At 44.0% G+C, this 15,089-nt stretch overlaps 1 protein-coding gene across 7 annotated transcripts in view; it reads left to right on the top strand.

The window, feature by feature from the left end:
* The window catches only part of MYLK (myosin light chain kinase), a 280,320-nt gene that overhangs the window by 55,607 nt on the left and 209,624 nt on the right, over positions 1 to 15,089 (top strand). For 4 of the 7 annotated variants that reach the window (XM_054551385.2, XM_024245412.3, XM_054551384.2 and 1 more), the window contains exon 2: positions 1,642 to 1,764. The gene's annotated coding sequence lies outside the window, so the exon portion shown is untranslated. Of the gene's footprint in view, positions 1 to 1,641; positions 1,765 to 1,897; positions 1,917 to 15,089 lie in introns of those variants that run through there. The other 3 variants (XM_063721724.1, XM_024245409.3, XM_024245414.3) reach the window with 1 other exon arrangement.

Consider the following 15,089-nt stretch of genomic DNA (forward strand, 5'->3'; position numbering starts at 1 on the left):
CCTTTCTCTTCAAGGTCAAGAGAAGTCCTGCTGGGATTGCCTGGATTAGTTTATGAGACATGTGGAAACCATTCCTTATAGAAACACCTGTTCTGCTTTAGCTCTCATTTGGTCCTGTGGCCAAACAGATTACAGGAAGCAACTGGGTGCAGACAAGGCTGGCATTCCTGAAATGAACTTTCTGCTGACACTTCCTGTCCAGGTGGAAAAGAGCACCTGGCTGTGGGACTGTAATGGGGTGGGAATTCCACCTCATCCTGCCCCTTCTTTGAGAGCCCCGTCTCTCCCATTTCCTTTTCAAAGTGTCCCTCAAAGTGTCAGGGGAAGCCACAACCCTAAACTCAGGGTTTCCACCCTCTCTGTCTCCTTTGTGATTTATCAAGGGATTGTGTAAGGACTTTTTCAGTGTGGAAGTCCCCTGCTGAAATGCTGTCTTAGTCTATCTGTGCTGCTATGACAAAATACCTAAGGCTGGGTGATTTACAAATAGTAGAAATTTTTTCCTCACAGTTCTGGAAAATGGAAGTCCAAGATCAAGATACCAGCAGATCTGGTGTCTTGTGAGGGCTGTTTTCTGCTTTCAAGATGGTGCCAAGTTGCTTTGTCCTCACTTGGCAGAAGGCAGAAGAGCAAAAAGGGGCCTCGCCACTTCACTCCAGCCCCCTTATAAGGTTGCTGATCCTATTCTCGAGGGCTCTGCCCTCCTGACTTAATCACCTCCTAAAGGTCCTACCTCTTACTGTTGCATCAGGGATTAAGATTCAACATAAATTTTGGGAGGGAACAGAAAACATTCAAAAACAGCAAATGCCATTGTGAGGGCTTGATTTCCTTTGGATTTTCAAACTGTCCTTTTCAAATTAACACACCATCTGGATGGGTAGCTTATGGAGGGCTCTGAAATAAGTTATTTGTCCCTCTGAGGAAATGGAATTGCTACTTACTGTAGGTATTTGTTTCCCTCTTAAGAAGTGAGATTTGCCCTCAGAGGAAAACAAAAGTTTCTGAAGGGAGGAGAAGGGGGAACTTCAGGAGCCTGGGCCAGGCTGAGTGGGGGGTCCCGTGTTCTGCCTTGGTGTGGTGCTGGGGGAACAGAGCATATTGACCCAGCCCTGGGGCAGTTAAGGTAGGAGAGACACTCCTCTAGAAGCACAGTGCTTTCCCAGTGTGTTGGTGTTTTTTTTCCTGCCCTGTCAGCCCTTTATTCCCCTGGCCATGTCACCAAAGCCAGATCTCTGATAGCCAGGAGCCAGCTCCCTCCAGAAGGCCCCAACAGCCACCTACCTGCACTGCCTTTCACCTGCAGGAAGGCAGCTCGCATGGCCTTCCTCCCTCTCCCCGGCCGGGGCCTCTCCCTAGACCCTGCAACCTACCCTGAGTACCACCCTCATGGTTCTGCGTCTGTCCTCTGTGGGGGAAGAAAGTGCCTCGTTCTGGTTCTCCTTGTAACTATTGTTCCTGAACTCTAAACGTATAACCCCCCCCACACGGTAATAAAAGCCACCCATCGTCACTGTTGGGACGCTTCCCTATTTCTACATAGCCTGTCCCAGAGTGATGTACTCCTCCCAGCTGCTCCCACATCCCTTTTGCGTGTCTGTCTCTGATTTGGCTTTCCTTTTCTCCTTCCCACCCACCCAGGTGGCTCCCGGCTGCCTCTGCTGCAGTTCAGAGCAACTTCAGGAGCTTCCCAGCTGAGAGCTTCAGGACGCCTTTCCTGTCCTGCTGGCCCAGTTGCCACAACAAACAACAGAGAAGACGGTGGTGAGTGAGCAGAGTTTACATTATGCTGTTGACCATTCCTCCTCAGTCCACCCTGGGGAGGCTGCAGAGAGGGGAGCTGTGTGTCTTTCTAGGTGCCCAGGAGAGACTGCTGCCCCCAAGGTGAGATGGCACCTGGCCAGCTGCCCAGGCAGGTAGGAGTGAAGGCATATGCTGTAGCATTGTCTGTTGATCTTGGCTTAGCTGGTCAGAATTCTTGAACTGGCGAAGGTGGTGGGAATCATCATTGGAACTAGCCAGGAAACAAGATTAAGGGCCTGCGGGTTGCCCGGGCTGCTGCTAGAAACTGTTCACACTGCACACTGTGGTTGGTACTCCATCCTTCCAAGCTGGCTGAAAACTTTCTCCTCCTGTTGCTCCAGGAGGCTGCTCTGACTAACTCTGGTTTTGATTTCTCCTTTGACTCCATGGTTCCTTGGCAAGCAGGCATTGTTGGGGATGGGACACAGGTGGAACTTTGTGTTACCTGGACCCATAACCATAGCTAGTCCTGTGGGACTGAGCAGCTTCCAGAGCACTGTCCATAACCTGGTCACCTGCACTCTGTTTGGTGAGAAATCCTGTGTGATAATAGGTGTAGAGTGAGCCTGTTTAACAAAGACAGTGCCTTCTTTGGGCAGCTATACAATAGTAAATATTCTAAATAATATTCCAAAATGTGGGTGATCGTTTGGGATTTCATATGTGTAATTTGGGGCTTAGGGTGTTTCCATTGCTTTCTGCAGCTTTAGCAGTGAGGAAGGCGGTTTCCCGCTGCTACGCTTGACCCCTCCTTAGGGTCTAACTACTACAGCACTTCAGGGGTCCTCAGCTAACATCAGCCTGGGGTGAGGGTGTCAGTTAACTCTCAGTGCAGAGGAGGCTGGCAGGGCCAAAACCAATACCAGTGAAACAAAGAAAGTGAGAAGGTTGGTGGGTGGTGGACATGGGGAGGCATGAATTAATAACAGGAAGTGTGGTCTGTGATTTCAAAAAAGTAATACTGATTATTTCCCTCATGGTGCTAAACCTGCTTTGAACTATGACCCCATCATTGACTTGAGGGAACAGCTTCTTAGATTACTTTGAAAGACATATCGAAGTATGTAGGGCCTGCTCTTTTGTTAAGGAAATAAATCCCATAACATTAAAGGAATTTTTAAAAAAGTGACTATGAGGTTGGACTCTAAAATGGCTGATAAAGGGAAAAGCAGTGTCCTGCTACTGCCTGAAAGAAAACACAGCATATGTGGCTCAGATGGGGGCTTTATTTTAGGATTTGTGGGAGGCTGGACCAAAGCGAACACTGAACATATGAGCAAGGCGTCCTTTAAAGGAAAGCCTTAAGGCTTTTCACACTGTGAAGCACCATAGGTAGAAGATCAAAGGATGCACAAAATAATGCAAGTCCCTTCTATTTTAAAGACACATCTGCCTGGTCAGAATGAAAGTAGTGCCTCTGGTACTGGTGAGTGGGCTGTGCCAGAAGCCCTCTTTGTTTAGTCACCTACTTTATGCTGTGACAGGGACATTTGCAGTGAGGAAAAGAAGTAAATAAAAATGAGATAAAACTTCAGTTTTAAAGCCTAGGGGCACATGACACCATAGGACTCACCCAGTATTCCTTTCTTCGCATCATTGGGGCCATGTGAGCAAAGCTCTTGAGATACGTCTGGTCAGTGCAAAGGCAGTCTAGAACTCATGCCCTTCTCTGTGAGTCCCTTAAAGTCTGAGCCAACGGGACACTCATAGGTAATACAGGACTCCTTAACAAGATGTAAACATTTTTTAAATTTAATTTAATTTTAAAAAATTTACAAATAATAGTTGTGCATATTCATGGAGTACATAGTGATGTTTTGATACAATTAATATATGGTGATCAGATCTGGGCAATTAGCATATCCATCATTGCAAACATTTATCATTTCTTTATGTTTGAAACATTCAATATCCTCTTCTACCTATTTGAAACTATATAATATATTATTGTTAACTATAGTCATCCTACCACGGTATAGAACAGTAGAACTTATTCTTCTTATCTAGCTGTAATTGTGTATCCTTTAGAAATCTCTCCCTATCCCACCCTTCTTCCTACCCTTCCCAGCCTCTAGTATGCTCTGTTCTACTTTTTTACTTCTTTGAGATCAACATTTTTTAGCTTTCACATAGGAATGAGAACACACCGTGTCTAACTTTCTGTTCCTGGCTTATCTCACTTAATATAATGTCCTCCAGTTCTATCCATGTTGCCGCAAATGGCAGGATTCATTCTTTTTTATGGCTGAATAGTATTCCATTGTGTATCTATACAACATTATATTTATGCATTCATCTTCTGTTGGATACCTACACTGATCCCATATCTTGGCTATTGTAAATAGTGCTGCAGTAGACATGGGGATACAGACATCTCTTCGATATGATTTCCTTTTTTCCTTTGGATAAATTTCCAGTAGTAGAATTGCTGGATCATATGGTTGTTTTATTTTTAGTTTTGGAAGAACCTCTATACTGGTTTCCATAGTTGCTATACTAGTTTATATTCCCACCAAGAGTATATGAGTTTCCTTTTCTCCTCATCCTTGCCAGCATTTGTTGTTTGTCTTTTTGAAAATAGCCATTCTAACTGGGATAAGATGATACCTCATTGTGGTTTTGATTTGTATTTCCCTGATGATTAGTGATGTTGGGCATTTTTCCATATATTTGTTGGCAATTTATATTTCTTCTTTTGAGAAATGTCTGTTCATACCATTTGCCCGTTTTCTAATCAGATTGTTTTTCTGCTGTTGAATTGAGTTCCTTGTATATTCTGGATATTAATCCCCTGTCAGGTGAGTAGTTTGCAAATATTTTCTCCCATCCTGTAGGTTTTTTCACTATTTGTTTTATTTGCTTCCTTTGCTATGCAGAAACTTTTTTATTTGATATAATACTATTTGTTTATTTTTGCTTTTGTTCCCTGTGCTTTTGAGGTCTTATTCATAAAATATTTTCCCAGACCAATGTTCTGAGGCATTTTCCTTATGTTTTCTTCTAGTAATTTTATCATTTCAGGTCTTACATTTAGGTCTTTGATCCATTTTGAATTGATTTTTGTATAGGATGAGCGGTGGGGTGTCCAGTTTTATTCTTCTGCATTTGGATATCCAGTTTTCCCAGCACCATCTATTCAAGAGAGTATCCTTTTCCCAAAGATGTTCTCAGTACCTTTGTCAAAAATCAATTGGCTATACCTACGTGGATTAATTTCTGGGTTCTCTATTTGTTCCGTTGGTCTATGTGTCTGTTTTTATGCTAATACCATGCTGTTTGGGTTACTACAGCTTTGTAGTATATTTTGAGGTCTAGTAGTGTGATACCCCCAGCTTTGTCATTTTTGGTCAGGACTGCTTTGGCTATTTAGGGCCTTTCATTGTTCCATATAAAGTTTGGAATTTTTTTTTTCTATTTCTGTGAAGAATTTCATTGGTATTCTGATAGGAATTGCATCCAATCTGTAGATTGCTTTGGATAGTATTGTCATTTTAACAATATTAATTCTTCTGATCCATGGGCATAGGATGCCTTTCCACTTGTTTGTATCCTCTTCAATCTCTTTCATCAGTGTTTTGTAGTTTTCCTTGTAGAGGTCTTTCACCTCCTTGGTTAAATTTGTTCCTATTTTTTTTTTAGTAGCTATTGTAAATGGGATTGCTTTCTTGATTTCTTTTCAGCTAGTTTGTTGCTTGTGTGTAGAAATGCTACTCATTTTTGTATATTAATTTTGTATACTGTAACTTTACTAAATTTGTTTATCAGTTCTAAGTTTTTTGGTAGAGTCTTCATATATATATATAGTGTTTTTCATCTTTTCATTTCCAGATGTAAGAATCCCTTGAGCATTTCTTGTAAGGCCAGTTTAGTGATGATGAATTCCTTTACTTTTTGCTTGTCTGTGAAATATTTTATTTCTTCTTCATTTCTGAAGGTTAGCTTTGCTGACATATAATAGTCTTGGCTGACAGAGTTTTTCCCTTCTTTCTTTCAATAGTTTAAATTCTATTCTTTCCTGGCCTGTAAGATTCCTTTTGAGAAATCTCCTGTTAGTCTAATAGAGATTCCCTTATATGTAACTTGGTGCTTTTCTCTTCATGCTTTTAAAATTCTTTCTTTGTCTTTGACTTTTGACAATTTGATTATAATGTGCCTTACTGAGGACCTGTTTGGGTTTAATCTATTTGGGGTTCTTTGAGCTTTCTAGACCTGAATGTCCATCTCTCCCCTAAGACTTAGGAAGTTTTCTGCTAATTTTTATTGCATTAATTGATTTCCTTTTAGTTCTTTTTAAATGATATCCATCTCTTTGTTGAATTTCTCATTCAAATCTTCAATTATTTTCCTGATTTCATCAGATTATCTCACTGATTTTCCTTAAGATTATTATTTTGAATTGTTTTTCTGGCATTTCATATATTTCCTTATGATTGGAGTCTGTTACTGGATAATTATTATTTTTCTTGGGAGGTAACATGTTTTCTGATTTTTTTATGGTTGTGTTTCTACATTGATTTCTATGCATCTGGTGGAAAAGTTGCCTCTTCCAATTTTATGAAGTAGGCTTTGTAGAAAAAGACTTATATGAATGTGTCTTGTGATGTCAGTTCAGTGGGGTGCATTTCCCTGGGTTCTAGGTGGATGCATTAGTGTAGTCTCCGTGTAGTTTCTTCACCTGTAATCCACACTAGTGGCATTTGTGATTCCTCAGTGACCTAGGCTGAAAGAGTTTGTGGTGACAGTGGTGGAGCTTTGCCAGGCTGGGCTTGCTGGACTCTTTCTAAGGTTAGAGGATATAAATGTAAATGATGGATTGACCAAATTTGGGTCTAGCTTGCTGGGTTTGGGAGCCCAGGGCTGTTATTTTGGCCAGGAGCATGAGCATGCAGATGTTTGGCCAACCTAGTGTGCCTGTCAGGAGTGGTCTGTGGGGCTGCTTTTCAGACTCAGGACAGGATGCTGACAGAAGTCCACTTGGCTGGACTCTGGTTGTGTTTGCTGGGGACTACCTACAGGTCTGTTTCTCATGCTTGTGACACAGCTGCATGGTTGCCTGCTTGGCTGGGGGGCATGTCTGCTGGGGATGACCCATGGGGCTCTTTCTTCGTCTCAGGACATGGGCTTATAGCTGCTCAGCCAGCCTGGTGATGTGTCTGCCAGGGGCAGCCCATGCAGCTGCTTATTAGGCCCAGGATGCAGGCGCAAGGCTGCTCAACTGGTGTGGTGGCATGCCTGCCAGAGGTGGCCCACAGGGCTATATCTCAGGCTGGGACATGGACGGACAGCTGCTCAGCCAGCCTGGGAGAATATCTGCTGGGGGTGGTCCACAGCATTGTTTCTTAGGTTTGGGACACAGGTGCAAAGCTGCTCAGCTGGCATAACGGCATACCTGCCAGGAATGTCCTGTGGGTTTCTTAGGCCCTTTTTTGGGGGTGGGGGTGGTACAGGGCCACTAGGCAGGCCAGGGACATGCCTGCAAAGGGGGGATGCTATTATGGAGCTGTTTCTCAGGTCCTGAGTGTGGGTGCATAGCCACTTTGCTGGTGCAGGGGCATATCAACTGCTTGAAGGCTCAGGGGCCTCTCCTATTTAGAGGAGGGCATGCAACCATTTGGCTGGCTCAAGGGTGGGTTTGCCCCAGGCAGAACTGACAGATTGTTCCTCTGGCTGGAAGTGCAATGGCAGGGGTTGGTTTCCCTGCTGTACAGGACCAGAGCCACAGCTGATCTTGGGCCCATGCAACTGGGATTGTGGCATACAGCCACCCATGTAAGCTTGGTGTAAGGAAAATGGAGCTCCAGTGCTGGGAGGTGCAGTAGTTACTGGCCCCCAGAGCAGGATGCAATCCAGAGGTGGCTGAGGTCTCAAGATTGTGCCTTGCTGCAGCAGTTTGGCTCACAAGGGATGGGAGAGATGGGAAGTGCATACCTTGTGCTCCTAATTCAGAGCAATGTGGCTGTGTGAATTCCAGTGGCTCTCCAAACTGGGCCCAGGACTTGTAAGGACTGTGGGATTCTCCTGTTGTAAGGACTGTAGGTGTTTGCAATGCCAATGGGGACGGGTGGGGATCTTCTGCTTACCTTTTCCTTGCAACAAGAAGTCTCTCCTGACTCCAGACAATCTTGGCAGGGGAGATAGAGCTGCAGAGGTTGGGTGGCTCCATGCTGCCCTCCTGGACACCACAGGTGTGTCTCCATGCCCTGCTACTTTCTAACACTCTCCCTACCAACATTTCTCAATAGATGTTTCAAAAGGGCAAGTAACCTGTAGTTTCCTCCATAGGTATTTTCAGAGATGTCAGTGGAAAGTCTCTTATCTGAGTTCTATGGCTTTTTTTTTCTTTTTTTTTTTTTTGAGACAGGGTGTTGCTCTGTTGCCCAGGTTGGAGTGCAATGGCACAATTATAGCTCACTGCAGCCTCAACCTCTCAGGCTTAAACAATCCTCCTGCCTCAGCCTCCTGAGTAGCTGGGACTATAGGCACACACCACCATATCCAGCTTTTGAATTATTTGTAGAGATGGGGTCTTGCTGTGTTGTCAGGGCTGGCCTCAAACTCCTGGGCTCAAGCAATCCTCCCACCTCAGCCTCTCAAAGTGCTGGGATTACAGGCATGAGCCAACAAACCCAGCCTTATGAATTCCATGTTTTTAATGAAGATGATAATTCTGCTTTTGATATAATAACTTTGAACAAGAATTATGATATATATCATATCAAATTATATTTACATATGCTTCATTATTATTTTTCTTTTTTAATGAAAGTACATGTATTTTAGAGAGCTCTATATTGCTTGATATATAACTTGTAGTTAAATATGGGGTTTGATCATGTTTCTTTAGAAGGTGGGCATTAGGACCTTGATCAATAGTGTAACCATCTCTTATGTTATTGTTTCTATGAAAAATTCAGTCCCCTTCCCCAGAAAAGAATGTAACTCCCATCAATGTGGCTAACATGACCTGACATTCTACCAGGCATGACTTTCATTCATCTAACAAGTGCTCCTTGAATGATGAGTGAGGCAAAGTCCCTGCTCTCACGTAATTTTCATTCTGGTGGAACAGGAAGACAGTAACATCCAGCAGTGATTTTAAAGTACAGTAAGAGCCAGATGCTGCGGCTCACACCTGTAATCCCAGCACTTTGGGAGGCCAAGGCGGATGGATCACCTGAGGTCAGGAGTTCGAGACCAGCCTGGCCAACATAGTGAAACCCTGTCTCTACTCAAAATACAAAAATTAGCTGGACATGGTGGTGTAGGCCTATAATCCCAGCTACTCAGGAGGCTGAGGCAGGAGAATCACTTGGACCCAGGAGGCAGAGGTTGCGGCTAGCTGAGATCGCACCATTGCACTCCAGCCTGGGGGACAAGAGTGAAACTCCGTCTCAAAGAAAAAAAAGAAACAATAAAGTACAATAAGGAGCATAAGGGGATGAAGAGATTGGGTAGAGGGGTATTTTATATAGGATGGTCAAGTAGTCAAGAAAGGCCCCTCTGTGGAGATGATATGTAAGCAGAAAACAATAAAATAAAGTAAAGGAGGGGGTCTTGAGAAGATCTGGAGGAAGAAAACTATTCCGGGTAGGAAAACTGTCCATTGCAAAGGCCCTGAGTCAGGAGTGAACTTGGTGTGGTTGGAGGAACAGCAAAGCAGGCCAGTGAGTGTAAGAGTGGGAGGGCAGAGCTTAATAGGAGATGAGTTTGGAGCAGTGAGCCAGAGCTGGGTGACACAGGGCCTTGTAGGCCATGGTAAGGGGTTTGGGTTTTATTCTGTGTGTAGTGGGCAGCCGTTGGAGGGTGTTGAGTGGGGAGCACCACAATCTGACTGTGTGAGGGAGCTAACTGTAGGGAAGTGAGAGTGGAATTAGGGAGGCAGACAGGCGACTGCTACAGTGGTCTAAAAGCATGACGATGGTGCCTTGGATGGCTGGTGGCAGTGGAGGTGGAGGGGAGTGGTAAGATTAAAGTTAGAACCAGTCAGAGCTGCTTATGGATTGGAAGTGGAGGGAGAGGAGTGAGGGATGAATTCTGGGCCTGAGCACTTGGGTGGACAGTGGAGCCTTTTGCCTGGATGGGAAATGCTGTGAGAAGAGCACATTTGGCTGGAGGAAATGGAGAGGTCCTGTATGTCTTGTTAGATAAACCAGTTGAGATCTGAAGTAGACAGTGAGATGTCAAATTCTGGAGGTCAGTGGAGAGGGTGGGATAAGAAATGTGTGTGGAGATCACCAGCCTCTAGATGGTGTATAAAACCACAGGACTGGATTTGATCACCTCAGGAGTGAGCATGCCAGTCATTTAGAGACCAGGAAAAGGAAGTAGGAAGAAAAACAGGAGAGTATGGCATTCCAGAAAGCAAGGGAAGAAAGTTTGTCAAGAAGCAGGGGTGGTGATTAACTGTGTTAGTGTGTTAGTGCAGCCACGAGGTGTTTAAACCCATTATCACACAAGGAATGATGCTCTCTTGGTGATTTCCTGCTTTCATATGTGTTTGTGGACCTCATCTTCCCCCATTAAACTGGAACCTCATTGAAGCCAGGGATGATTTCTTTCTTCTGTTTGCACTCAGAGCCACTCAAAGCTGTGCCTTAACTGCCTCACTCCAAAAGCTCTGCAGTGTGAGGTTGAGGCCTGAAGTGACGTTTCCTGAGGAGCTACTTTTGGAGTTGTGTATTGGGGGGGTGTGGGGACAGTGATGACAAGGAAGGTCCAGGACTAGTCCCTTCCTAGGCAGAAGAGGCTACTGATGTCCCAACTCTGAGTAGAAGGGTTGGGTGGCAGAGGAGAAGACAGATGGAAGGAGTAGGACAGATGCACAAATGTGTCAGATTCTTAACTTCAGAAACTGTCAGCCCCACAAATGTGATCATAGGACTTCAACCTGAGGAAGCAGAGACAGTGATGGGTCATGATGGGCTCTTTGCCCACTGATTGATGCAGCAGTGGGATTCTTTACCATACTCTGTAAAGTACACGTAACCCCCTGCTGCAGATGAAGAAGGATGGAGGAGTCCTTCATGGCTTCCCTTGAAGGTTTCTTACTCAGAACTACCAGTTCAGGTTCTTATAAAGACTGGAGAATCCAGATGGTACCTGTGTCTGGGGAGTAATTCTATGGGCTGTGCTTTGGGACAGCAGTGGCCTCTTCTCTTGACCAGGTTTCATTTCTCTGTATTGATGGGGAGTACCCAGGCCTGAGGGTCTGGCCATTTTTGACTAGAGGCAGTATCTGTGGTGGAATAGCCTGAAGACCCTGTCTTAGCCTATTTTATGCTGCTATAAAAGAATATCACAAACCAGGTAATTTATAAAGAATAGAGACTTATTTCTTATAGTTCTGGAGGCTGGGAAGTCCAAGTTCAAGGGCTGGCTTCTTGCCAGGGCCTTCTTGCTGTGTCATCCCATGGTGGAAGGTAGAAGGACAAGAGAGAATAAGAGAGCAAGAGGGGGGTTGGACTTTTTTTAAAATAACAAACCCACTCCTACAATAATGAACCCATTCCTGAAATAACATGAATCTATTAATGAGAACAAAGCCTTCATTACTTAATCACCTCTTAAAGGTCCCACCTCTTAAAACCGTTGCAGTGGGAGTCAAGTTTCCAAAACATGAATTCTGGGGGACACATTCAAACCACAGCAACCCCCTACAGGGTTGGACAAACTGGAAGTTAATCTATATAGGTAAAGGATTGGGTTTTCTGGCAATTGGGAGATTACGATGAGGTTTGGATCTTGTCCTGTCTCTTACGTAAACATAATGAAAGCAGATGACCCATAGTATCATAGGAAAGCATAAGAGTAGTTTCTGGTTGGGGCACTTGTGAACACTGATGAAATGGAAAGCCATCTTGGGGGAGGCAGGACCAGCAGTTGAGCCCCTACAACACAAAGGAGACCCTGAGTGTGGGATGAAGGTGAACCCCTAGTCCTGTAAAGTTTAAGCTGGTGGGAGGCCTGCAGATCAAGGGTTCATCCCATGGAGTTTTTCTTGGAACTTATTACTAAATGTTTCCAGATAATCCCTGATCATGGGGCCTGATAAAATTCATTCTTACTGCTAAAACTACGTTAAGATAAAAGTTGTTTTTATTCATTTGCTATCCATTAAAGCCATCACAGACTAATTATTTTTCAAAAGAAAGAAAACTATGCTACAGTTCTGCAAGTAACTTATGACCAGATGTTGAGGTCTTGGGATACCCTGCCCTGCTTAAAAAATATTGTAAGAGATCTTTAGACAGTAAAATCTAAAAATAAAACCCAAAATACATTAAAAAAGATGAATAATAGCAAAGCATGATGGTTCAAGAGTTTTGTTGGCTTTTGAATTTTTTATTTATTTTTAAAAGAATCATAAGTTATAATTTCATACCAGTTGCTGAGACTTAGATATACCAGTTTTGTAGTGGGGAGGGAGGGTAATTATAGAAAGCAAGAGAGAAAACTTTGAAAATCACTGGTAGCTCAGCCGGGCATGGTGGCTCATGCCTGTAATCCCAGCACTTTGGGAGGCCGAGGTGGGTGGATCACTTGAGGTTGGGAGTTCAACACCAGCCTGGTTAACATGGTGCAATCCTGTCCCTACTAAATATACAAAAAAAAAGAATAGCCAGGTGTGGTGGCACACACTTGTAATCCCAGCTACTCGGGGAACTGAGACAGGAGAATTACCTGAACCCGGGAGGCAGAGGTTGCAGTGAGCCGAGATCGCACTACTGCACTCCAGCCTGGGCAACAGAGTGAGACTTCGTCAGAAAGAAAAGAATAAAAGAGAGAGAGAGAGAGAGGAAAGAAGGAAGGAAGGAAGGAAGGAAGGAAGGAAGGAAGGAAGGAAGGAAATCAGTCACTGGTAGCTTAGCTGAATAGTCAGTGGGTATCTGCAAGCTAGACTTCATCATGCACACAAATCCTCGATCTAAAAATGAGTGGCAGTGGAAGTAGTGGTAGGAGGCAGGAGTGAAGACCATGTCCCATTAATTTAGGGTATCTGAAAAAGATGTGGAGCCATGACCACTTCTGTGTCTACCAGCTTTCCACTTAGCTGCCTGAGGTGAGTAGAAATTGTATTAGGCATTTCTATAACCTCATCCTTAACTGTGTTCCCTCCTTTTCTTAGTGCCTGAGGTGAGTCTGGCAGTATCTGTACTTCCCTGCTCCCATTCATACAACCATGTTCTCACCTGGCTTGATGTGGGCTAGTCAGCTGTTCTAGGCCAGATTTCTCAGATTTCTGTTCTTAACTGTTCTGCCCAACTACAACAGCTGGTGTCCTGCTGGCCTTTGCCTGAGTCACCCCCTCAGGTCATGCATCCCCACCTTTTACAGGCAGGGTTGTTAGCATGAGAGCCCTGCTCTGTGCTCTCAGTGAAGGATGAAGGGAGAGGAGAAGAGCACCCTAGGATGATGGTAGAACTTTCAGTTCTCTTGCCAACAAATTGAATGAAGTTGTAAGCTCTCCATAAGTTTTATTCAGTACAGACCTGGTGTCTGATGCTACAGTTAGGAGACTAGATTTAGAAGGAGGGTGGTGCACCTGTTTTGGTGGGAGGAATGAATGGGATGTAAGGAGAGATGATGGTCTGTGCATCTCAGACAAAGGAACTTAAAAAGAGGAGTCTTCAAATTCAAAAGAATGCCCCCTGCAAAAAGAAAAAAAAAAAGGAGCCTTAGAAATATCTCAAATGAACAGAAATTTGAATTAGAATCCGGAAGATGAAAATCAACAGGAATAATAAGAAAATAAATAAGGAAACATTCTTTACTTAAAAATTTTAAAAAGTCAGCTAAACGTTGATAGGATGTGAAGGAGTAGATGACATTTTAAGATAAAGACTATGGGAAAGGAGTTTATTTTGCCACTATCTTTTCTATAGGCTTTTGCTAATAGCTGTGAAGGGTCTTAGATTTCACATACGTTCAAGTTAAGGAGTTAACCTGCCATAGTTTCATACATGCTGGCAGAAGATGAGACTCATGGGGTAGAGATAAGGGACTTTATGATTCACAACAGTAATCAGAACATCATCATTTTCGTGTTTGGTTCTTTGAGCTCCAACCCCCACAGGTTGACACCAAGAGGGCCAGGTGATACCTGCACACACAGTGGAGAGAATTCCTGAGCCTAGGGAACTTGAGAGTTCTGTAATGAAGAGTAAGTGTGCCTGCACTTTGCTCCATCCTGAGAGAAACTCTCTTTGAACACTGTTTGCTATGCAAATCTTCTTGAAAAGATTGTTGGGAACAAAGGCAGTCAGTGCCTCTGCTTGCAAGATGTGCAAAACTGTGAGAGACATGAAGAATGGTCTCCCAACTGTTGCATCAATAAAAAGGGAGAGGAAGCTAATGTTTATTGCATCCTTGTTATGCACCAAGCACTGACCAGGAGACTTCTCATTTCTTGCCTCATCAAAGTTCCAAAGCAGCCTTGCCCAGTGGTGGTACTGTTGTTGTTTTATCGGTAAGGAAGCTGGTGAGTCAGGGAACTGGAATATCTAGGTGGAGGACTTGTGTATGTATTATGTACTTCTTATATGCTAAGCATTGTGCTAAGAAGTAGCTAAAACTTAATTAGATGCTTATCAGGTGCCAAGCACAGTTCTAAGAGCTCTCCATGAACTGATTGATTTAATTCACCACAACTAAGATTATCAGGTGCTGCTGAGGAAATTGAGGCACAGGGGGTGACAGAACTGAGATTCAAATCTGCACGTTTAACCACTGTGTGGTTGTGAGTTGTGGGGTTTTGTTTTTGTTTTTGTTTTTGAGAGAGGGTCTGGCTCTTTCGCTCAGGCTGGAGTGCGGAGGTGCCATCACTGCTCACTACAACCTCTGCCTTCTGGACTCAAGCAATCCTCCTTCCTCAGCCCCCTGGGTGGCTGGGACCACAGGCATGCACCACCATACCCAGTTAATTTTTGTGTTTTTTGTAGAGTTGGGGTTTGCCGTGTTGCCCAGGCTTGTCTCGACCTCCTGGGCTCAAGTGGTCGACTTGCCTTGGCCTCCCAAAGTGCTGGGATTACAGGCGCCCTGTGGTTGTGTTCTTTCTTCATTCCTCAGAGTCATAGCAAGAGGGTCATAGTCAAACTAATGTGTGCCCAGAGGAAGTGGATGTATTTGAAAACTGCCAAGTAGAAATAGTTGAAGTGGGACTGAGCGTGTTTAATCTGCAGAACGGTAAAGGATAAGTGATGCCTGTCTTCAAACATTTGCAGGCATGTCTTATAGAAGAGGAGAGTTCACTCTGTGTGACTACAGGAGGCAGAATTGGGTCCATTTAG

This window comes from Pongo abelii, chromosome 2, assembly GCF_028885655.2.
Source record: "Pongo abelii isolate AG06213 chromosome 2, NHGRI_mPonAbe1-v2.0_pri, whole genome shotgun sequence".
Taxonomy (NCBI): Eukaryota; Metazoa; Chordata; class Mammalia; order Primates; family Hominidae; genus Pongo; species Pongo abelii.